We start from the raw sequence: 10,664 nt of genomic DNA, 5'->3' as shown, positions 1-10,664 counted from the left end.
GTCTGGTTCACGGCCAACACAAACCTCTCCTGAGGGAAACGTTGAAATATTTAAAGTGAAAAGTTTAAGCCTCCTGTTATCCCCAGATTTACTTTACACCCTTTATCCTCTGGGGTCAATTTGACCCCAGTAGTTTAAAACTCAAGACAATGATCATATTCCAATTTTAACCAAAATGTATGTCTCTGGTGCTTTAGGTATCTTAGTTGACTACCTAAATAACCATTTAAATAAAACATTACCCCAACCTTCCCCCCCACAGACCCCTTTATACATCCAGAATGTGACTATCGAAAAATATATAAATCACCATAAAATCTCACTGATGAAATAAAATGTTAAAGATCTTTTTGATGTTGTTAAAGGACCAATAACTAAAGCAGAGGGTAGTTTTTTTTTTACAATGATACATTTGCATGCAATAGTCACCTCAATATCATCCTACACAATCAACACGTGTAAAATGTTGACATTTTTATATGTTTTATACTACTAAAACAACCTGGGGTCAAATTGACCCCAAGGAATACCGATGCGTGCAAAGTGCGTACAGGACATTTAAAAAAAATATTTATGTTCATTTTATATTTAGCCATTAGTCCTCACTAAATTAGGAAAAGTCATGAAATTCTAAGCAAAAAAAATAATGTGAACCATTTTTTTAGATACGTTAAACATTGAATGGGGTCAAATTGACCCCAAGGATAACAGGAGGGTTGGTAGAACAAATGGTGAATGTTTTCCTATTGTGAGTTCCTTCTACAAACCTCCGTCCCTAGAAAGATTCCTTGAAAGAGACGGTGTTTCTCAATGTCGAGGAAGGCTCCTCCAGAGCCACTATTTCAAGGATGCTACGTCATCGAGTCCCGCCGAAGGACTGTTCCAATGTCCAGGATCTTTGGAATTCTACCGAGGCCGGCGTCCTTCGATGCGGGAAATTTCGAGGCTGCACATGTGTATCCTCTATGCACTATAAGTATTTTTTCTTTGTTTTAACATAGGTTTTTGTTTGCAGTTCTTGTTTCTTCTTTCTCAATGATCAGACTTTTGCTCTCGCTGCAGCTTTCTCGTTTGTGCTCCCTCATTTTTTGTTTTCGATTTTGACACAAACATCCCAGGTGGGCGGGACTTTCAGGGGTGTGTCCCCATTGGCTACTCAGTTTTTGAGTGACAGCCCACTACACCACAGATCATACAGTGCCACGTTTTTGTTGGTGCCTCCTGGGGAGTTTTCCTGAAAATATCGGACTTATCTTATGGATTGCTGTGCATTAGACTTGTGTTGTGTAGTTTATACTTTATTCCAACTTGAAATATTTTAATACCTGAACACACTGCTGCTGTTAAATAATTTCCCAATTTGAGATTGATAAAGTGTCTGTCTATTTATTTTATAGATTAAAAAAACACTATGTATTTTCAAGCTAAAGGTGATACACAATATAAACTGTATACTATATTTTTTTCAAAGACATGTTACATTTCAAAAGCATATATTGCTATGTTTAGGACAAACAATTAAAGACTGCTTTAATTGAACAAATTCTACAATATAAAAGTGGCAGATTTGCTTTATTACATTTTTAATTTATTGAAATTTGAACCAGAAGATTAAGTCTCAAAGAATGTTTTAAATAAAAGGACATAAAACAAAAAGGTGGATAATAATAACATCTATTAAATGTATATGTAAAGACATTTGGTCAAATGAAATGACACTGAGCCAGTGATAAGAGCAACGCCCAGCGTGGATGAAGATGGTGCAGGTCTCTCTTCATGCCCCCCCTCCGTGCTGTCCCCTCAGAGGAAGTGGGAAAACGGGATAAGACCTCTGGACACCACGCTGTCTCAATGATCCATACTGTTAATATGAGAGGAAAATAAATGTTTTAGGAAATGAAAAATATGAAGTACTATATTTTAGTAAATAAAACACAGCTCAGGGGCATCATGGACGGTAGGTTTTCCTACAAAGTTAATTCCGCCTCCATTGATTTTCATATCAAATTAGCGTGTTAATAAAATAAGCTATCATGGCTTAGGGGAGAGTGGGGTAAGTTGAGCCATTTTTTAGTTATGCTGTCCTCTAAGCAAGGAGAAATTACACATAGTAAAAATGAAAGCACACACCTATAATTCAGGATGTCTCCTATCAATGGCAATGATAAGAATTAATATTTGATCAAGGGCAGTGAAAATATTACTTCTAAAAGAAAAAGTGGTCTTGTGGCTCAACTTGCCCCGGGTTAGGGGTAATAGGGGGTGATACAATTTCATACATCTTACCAATCAAACACAGGGTAAATTCAACTTTAAATGTAGCCTACAATGAGCTCTTATCAACTTGGCCTACTTTCATTCATTTCTCCATTGAAAAACTGGTTCAACTTACCCCAAGGCCCATGGTTCACTTTACCCCATAGCCACCATTTCAGAAAAAATAGCCTAGCATTCAAATTCAGAGTCATCTTTAGCTTAATCACTCTCATGGTTTAATACGCTGCCAACACATCAACATATACAATATATGTGTTTAAACCTGGATACATTTTTTTTGACATGACAGCCGATATAGCTGACATCTAGAACATTTACAAAGTATTTTTGTAAAAATGTTTACTTACCAGACCACAATGAGCATCTCTCTTTCACAAGCAATGATAAATGGGAGGAGCTTGCATAATTTCTGGTCACGTGATTACAACTATAAGGCGTTGCCTGGTTACAGGGGGTGGTTCAACTTACCCACTGGCTCAACTTACCCCCTTCTCCCGAGTGGCGAAGTCACGCCCATCTACTTCCGGTCCATGGGACCTTATTTCGGAAAAATTATGCATTGAAGTCAATGGGGAGAGAAAACTTATCTTTCGATCCCGTTTGAATTGTGCTATGAATTACACATATGATGTTTGTCAATTTAAAAGATAATTTTGCAAGTCAAAAAAAAAACAATGTGTCGTAAAACTGTGAAGTAACACATTTGTTTGTGTGAAACGCTCAATGAACTACATCTCTGGTCTCGCACAACAACACACGTCACCAAGATGGCCGTCACTATTGACTACTCACTATCACCACAATGAAACACGTCCTGAAGAATGTCATGCAAAGCTGCCTGCCTGCCTTCCTTTGATTCTCTCTGAACTGCCTGGTCGTTTTAATGTTTAATGTCAACCATTTGTGCAGATAGCATGAAGTAGAGAAGATCGCTAGCGTTAGCGTTAGCATTTCTCCCCCGGGCTTAAATTGTGTATTATAGAATGATCACACCGGTGACAGTACTCTTCAAAGGGTTCACGAAATATGACTACTACTCTTACTGTTTAACATTGTGGGTTACTTAATGTTACTTCATGTTAAGGCTAATAAAAATGACAAGGCTGTAATGCTAACTAACGTGCTAGCTACTAGCTAGCTTGATCCACACACTCCTCTTTCATCAGACGGGAAGCAAAAGAACGAGCAAGACCCATTGCTGGTATAATAACAACCTGGTACTAAGCACACAGGCATCTTGTGAACCTTATCTTATCTTAGCCAGCGCCATATAGATAGATTCTATCTATATGGCGCTGATCGTATATATACGGTATTATACGTATATCGTAGTGTCTCAATTGTGACATCACTTACGCGACTCTGGGATTTGTAGTCTTTCTAGTTACGTATTTTTCATAGTCTTATATTTCAACAGTTTTACGACAAACTGTGACTTTTTTTACATGGAAATGATTTTTTAAGATTGACAAACATCATATGTGTAATTCATGGCACAATTCAAACGGGATCGAAAGATAAGTTTTCTCTCCCCATTGACTTCAATGCATAATTTTTCCGAAATAAGGTCCCATTACCCGGAAGTAAGTGGGCGTGACTTCGCCACTCTATACTTGCATATCTAAACAGAATCATGAAAGCCTGTTGGTAGAGTCAGGCACACGAGTCCGATTGAGTGTGTGCGCCGGTGTCTGAACGCTCACTCACTCACTGCTCGCTTTGTAGCTAACTGTCCCTGCTATTAGACTACTAGCTTGCATTGTTATGGATCTGAAGTTAGCAAAAGCTAACTTTCATAACACAGCTTTTCTTTACTTCTCACTTAACTAACACAATAAAGAAACAGACCGTATAGTACAGCACAAACAACACAAATGATCAATACTTATATTATATATATATATATATATATATTTTCACTTGTAGTATTATAATAATTGAAATGCTGGTTCTTCTGGGGGTCCTCTATCCACACCATAGACTGTATATATGATCCACACTCAGCTACCGCACCGCAGCTGCCTGCACTGTACAATCGCTGGAGGACTGGGCTGTAACTCAAAAACTGAGTAGCCAATGGGGACGCACCCCTGAAAGTCCCGCCCACCTGGGAGGTTTGTGTCAGAATCTCAAACAAAAAGTGAAGGAGCACAAAAGAGAAAGCTGCAGCGAGAGCAACAGTCTTATCATTGAGAAAGAAGAAACACAAACCTATGTTAAAACAAAGAAAAAAGACTTATAGTTTACATGATTACACAAATGATTTGTTTGCAACTTATAGTTTTATTTTTGAAATGTATTTTATTTTGCTTGACTCAGTTTTTTTCTTCTTTTAAACTCATAGTTTTGCTTTATTCTGAGAAAGTGTTGCTTTATCTTTATGATACAAAACTAATCCCATAATCCTCCGCGGTCTTAAAATCCCCACAATGCTTTGCGCACGGACCAATTTCCAAAATCTTTGGCGGAAATCGCGCTCCATTTAAGCCGGGGCCTCGCATATGGCGCACACCTGGGGTGTTTCTCAATGTCGAGGAAGGCTGCTCCAGAGCCACTATTTCAAGCATACTACGTCATCGAGTGCCGCCGAAGGACTGTTCCAATGTCCAGCATACTTGGAATTCTACCGAGGCCGGCGTACTTCGTAGCGAGACATTTCGAGGCTGCACATGTGTAGACTCCGCGGTCTTAAAATCCCCACAATGCTTTGCGCACGGACCAATTTCCAAATCTTTGGCAGAAATCTCGCTTCATTTAAGGCGGGGCCTCGCATATGACGCACACCTGCACACCTGTTAGCCTGTTCCACAATTCTTCGTTTTCCGAGGCTAGGAAGGATTCCTGCCTCGTTTCTGAAGCAAGTGACTCGGAAGACATGTGGTGCAGTGGGTTGTGCGTTGGTGTTCGGATCAGGGGGTCACAGGTTCAAACCCCACTGCAGTCAGCATGTCGTTGTGTCCCTGGGCAAGACACTTCACCCCAAATTGCTCCTGTGGGGATTGCCCACAGTATTGAGTATGTAAGTCGCTTTGGATAAAAGCGTCTAACAAGTGACATGTAATGTAATGTAAAAGACATGTCCTACCAAGCAAGCGTCCTCGACATTGAGAAATACCCCTGCACACCTGTTAGCCTGTTCCACCATTCTTCGTTTTCCGAGGCTCGGAAGGATTCTTGCCTTGCTTCTGAAGGACCTGACTCAGAAGACATGTCCTACCAAGGAGGCGTCATGGACATTGAGAAACACCCAGAATATTGTCTCTAGCATTGTGCTGCTTTTAACACTTCTTGATGTTCCAGGAGCAAAAGTTGCTATGAACTTTTCCTAGTCAGAATTTCTAAATGTGCTTTGGAGAGATTTTATAAAAATGTTACATAATATAAACGTTGGTTATCGTAGCTTAGCATAGACTGCTAACAGACACATTGGCTCCGTCCACAGGTAGAAAAATCCTCCTATAAGCACTAAAAAAACAACACAGGATGTCATACAAAAAAAATCTATTCTGACCCATAATTATGTAGTAAGGGTATGGAGGTTATTCCCTATCTTTATTCAAGAGCGTGTTCTTTCAATTTGAGAGCATCATTTATTGATTTCACGTTCAGATTTTGTATTTCTTTCAGTCAAACCCTGCCCTTGCGCTTAGATTTGCTTTGCTTCTGCTCAAACTGTACGCTTGCACTCAGATATATTGCGGCTTACAGCCCTACTGTACCCAAATACTACAGCCCTACTGTACCCGAATATTCGTTCGTTGGAGTACTATTCGGGTTTCAATTTCGTTATTCGGATATTCGTTTTTTTTCAAATTGAATTTATTGAAATCTCCAATATCAACGTAAGAGCTTGTGCCTCATCGGGGGGTGCTAAGACTTAACCATAAACGTTATCGTTTACTTTCTCCGTCTTTATATGTAGATATTACTTTTCTCCGTTAATCTCTGTCACGTTGTTTCCAAAGCAACAACAACTTCCTGTCAACTGCGCTAACTCTCCTTCAAAATAAAAGCATGTCCATAAATAGGAAGCCAAACCAAATTACACTTAAGACATATACAACTGCAACGAAAGTAACAAACACAATGTGATATCCTTTTCAATTTCAAAGAACACAAATTGGGTTACATTAACAAATAACTATAAAACAACAATACTGTAGAATAACAAAATGAATGCCGTGAATACACCGAAATACACGTGTTGAAGCGGTTCGCTGCTGATTATTACGCCCCCCCACGCGGGCTGAATAATCGAATATTCGCTGCTGATTACTACCGAATATCCGGAGCCCGAAAAATTGTATTCGGGACAGCCCGTCATCGAGTGCCGCCGAAGGACTGTTCCAATCTCCAGCATACTTGGAATTCCACCGAGGCCGCGTCCTTGGTTTGGGGGAAATTTCGAGGCTGCACATGGGTAGACTTCGCGTCCTTAAAATCCCCACAATGCTTTGCGCATGGACCAATTTCCCCAAATCTGTGGCGGAAGATGTAAGGCGGGGCCTCTCATATGACGCACACCTGCACACTTGCTAGCCTGTTCCACTCTTTGTTTTCCGAATGCCAGGAAGTATTCTTGCCTCGCTTCTGAAGCAAGATGCTCGGCTCGGCTGTGCAACCAAGCCAGCATCCTCGCGATTGAGAAACGGCCATGGTACTGACACCAGGCCCAGCAACCTAACGGAAGTGTAGTACCGCCGTTTGGCCACAACGAATATTTTACTCAGAGTCCGGCGCACTTCCTGGGGGCTTGGATCAGGCCTGCCTTAAGCTGCCATCAGGCCCTGGTGATGTTTTGTAGGCCCCCTATTTAAACAACAAATCACACACACACACACACACACACACACACACACACACACACACACACACACACACACACACACACACACACACACACACACACACACACACACACACACACACACACACACACACACACACACACACACACACACACACACACACACACACACACACACACACACACACACACACACACACACACACACACCAGTAGATGAGAATGATCATTATCTCCGGTGGATTAACACTAGTTATGTAAAACAATGCACACAACACATTTAAACCTGCACAGGCTACTGGGAATCAATTAATAGTGCAGCATTGCCTTACCTCTTTATAAGTGCTTCTACGCTTCTAGTGCTTTTACGTCCCTCCTGTCTGTTTTTCCTGTCTGAATTATTATTTTAATCACTTTCTGCTGACACTAAGTGGGGCTGTGCCCCTAATGACGAGTCGCCACTGAAGGGTCCTAGTTCAGGACGGTAGGATGAGGAAGTATGTCACAGTGATGCTTACTGCTACAGTACTCTTTTAGGGCAGCTGCAGTATGTACTCAAATGTAAAAGAAAAAGTATGCAAGAGTCGTAGTACAGCATTTAATCAAACTGTCAAGTCATATGTCAATGTAGTGTCTCAATTAGTAATACTATTTAATAAAAGTTAGTGTAATGTGTAAAACAATAAATTAAATCAGTATAGTATAGTATCTCGTCAAATGTAAAATGCTGTTATGCAATTATGTACTTTAGGATACAATTGGGACTACTTCACCCTTACATTGCACCTTGAACTTTTACTGCGCAAAAAGATTGTGGATCAGAACAGGAAACATGTTAGAATGCAGCAGATGCAGAAAGACACCCTGGTATGTCTGCCATAGTGCTTCATATGGGGACATGGAACCAAACTAGAGAATGCAATTCCTGAAGAAATTGCTAGTGGGAATGCTTTATGCTGAAAAGCTGACGCTAAACTGCTATGCTGAAATGTAATGTGTAAGAAGAAAGTGAAGAATTTAGATTGAAATGATACATGACCTCTGGGGGCTTGAATGTGTGATGAGTGAAGAAAAGAAAGTAAAAAGGGTTGGAAAAGCAGCAGAGAGAGAGAGAGAGAGAGAGAGAGAGAGAGAGAGAGAGAGAGAGAGAGAGAGAGAAAGATATTGAGGAAGAGGAAGATATTGAGGAAGAGGAAGATGGAGAGAGGAAGATATTGTGGAAGAGGAAGATGGAGAGAGGAAGATATTGAGGAAGAGGAAGATGGAGAGGAAGATATTGAGGAAGAGGAAGATGGAGAGAGGAAGATATTGAGGAAGAGGAAGATGGAGAGAGGAAGATATTGAGGAAGAGGAAGATGGAGAGAGGAAGATATTGAGGAAGAGGAAGATGGAGAGAGGAAGATATTGAGGAAGATAGAGGAAGATATTGAGGAAGATAGAGGAAGATATTGAGGAAGAGGAAGAGAGAATGAAATGAAGGCCCAATCCCAAACCACTCCCTCGACCCTACCCCTCCGTGGCGGAGTGAACTCCGTCTGTAGCCACACTCGCAGCTGAATGAGGCTCCCTCCTGTCAGATGGAGGGAGTAAATACAGCGGCAAGCTTTGGGACAAACTCCCCTCTCTCCGGCAGAAACAGGAAATGCCGTAACTGTATGTAACAACGGTTTCAAATCAGCATCTCTTAGACAACAAATGTAAATTAAGAACTAAAATAAAACTCCAAACATCTTTCATTGTGTTACTTTTTTGTAAAGCTCTTTTAGTTTTAAACCTGATGTTTATAAGCTTCTTTGTTTTTGCAACAGTCTGTAAATATACACAACTTTATAATAAAATGCACACATTTACCTTTTTCTAGACTAAACACAGGTATGATCCTAAGTTAAAAAAATATGAGGTTATCATGAGGTTGTTAACATTGCAATTTATCAGTGGATGTTTGCTGGAACTACTTGTAAACAGCGTGTTTCCTGACGGACACACACAGCGTTGAGACCGGTCAGGTAGGGCAGCAGGTGAAGTCAGCACCGATGCAGACTCGCTGTTTGAGGGCTTGATAGCCCACTCCCCCTCCACACCGCTCCACACTCGTTGGTTTGGAACAGCACTTAATGTGGCGGACCCTCCTCGCGAACGCGCAAACGGAGGGGTAGTGTGTAGGGGTAGGGTGTAGGGGGCGGTTTGGGATTGGGCCGAACAGTTAGAACTGACTCTTGATCGCCCTCTCTCTCTTCTCTTGAACGGCATATGACACCCCATAATTGACGTAGAGCTGTTGAGGGCACGACCATTAACCATTATCTGAAGTCTGCTGCTCTGAGCATGTCAGTTGGAGTGATGACATCATCGTGTTCTATTACACAGGTGTTTATAGTTGAGCTAACGAGCTCTGTAGAGATCAAAGGTTTGCATTGTTCTGAATGAGAGATAAACCTCTTACATGTGAACGTTTTGTGGAAGAACGATAACAGATATCTGTGAAATTTCAAAACGTGAAGCATGTCAAGGAAGTTGAGTATCTGAAGTGTGCGGCTGCTGCTGTGAGGAAATATCAGCCTGAAATTACAATGGGTTTTAATGGAGGCATGTTGAACGTTTTTGTCACTTCATGCCCTCAAGAGGCATTTTGTTTAATTATTTTGCTTAATTATTTGTCATTTTTCAAGCTACGAGATGTTTTCCTACGTTTGTCATGAAAAATTATGTCTCAGGAATGTAGGGTTTGGGAATTATGGCAGTTTTAAAAAAATATATGAAGGCAAATTTCAAGATTTGCTCCACTCTAGCTGTGACATCACGCACTCTGCCTTAACGAGCTGCACAATGTTAAAGTTAAAATGTTAAAAATGTGACGTATTATGGGATGTATCTCTGGAATTATGAAAGTTATGAATGATAAAAGTAATAGCCTGCGATTCCCGACCGAGCTGAACGTTTTGATGTTTGAACGGAGTTTCTGCGATGTTGAATGTGGGAGAAGAGGGCCAAAATAAGTCGGCGGAATAATACACTTTTTGTCCGTAGCATAACATATAGTTGGAATGCTGCATCAGCAAAATATATAAAAAGTCTCAATCTTATCTACTAGCAGAGCTGGGAGGAGTACTCACATCTTGTACTTAAGTAAAAGTAGGAATACTCTGTTACAGGTTAAAGTCCTTAGTCAGAATGTTACTCACATACAAGTACAAGAGTATTACCATCTAAATATAAAGTACCAAAAGTGAAAGTAGTCCTTGTGCAGATTGGTCCATTTCAGAATAATATATGATATGTTTTATAATGATTGATCATTAAAGTGTTCTCAAAGCTGGTAAAGGTGCAGCTAGTTTGAATGACTTTGTATACTGCAGGGTAGCTTGTGAATTTACTCCAGGTGGAACTAAAGTCTGATTTAAGACTTGATTATATTTATTTTATCATTAATCCATATCTGCATACTAACTAAAAGGTACTAGGTAAATGTAGTGGAGTAAAAGGTTGATTTTTACATCTGAATTGTAGTGGAGTAAAAGTACAAAGTAGCGCAACATTAAAATACTCAAAGTACAATACCTCAAAATTGTACTTAAGTGCA

The sequence above is a fragment of the Trematomus bernacchii genome, unplaced genomic scaffold (assembly GCF_902827165.1).
Source record: "Trematomus bernacchii unplaced genomic scaffold, fTreBer1.1, whole genome shotgun sequence".
NCBI lineage: Eukaryota > Metazoa > Chordata > Actinopteri > Perciformes > Nototheniidae > Trematomus > Trematomus bernacchii.
The sequence above is the reverse complement of the archived record's forward strand: the minus strand, read 5'-3'. Positions refer to the sequence as shown.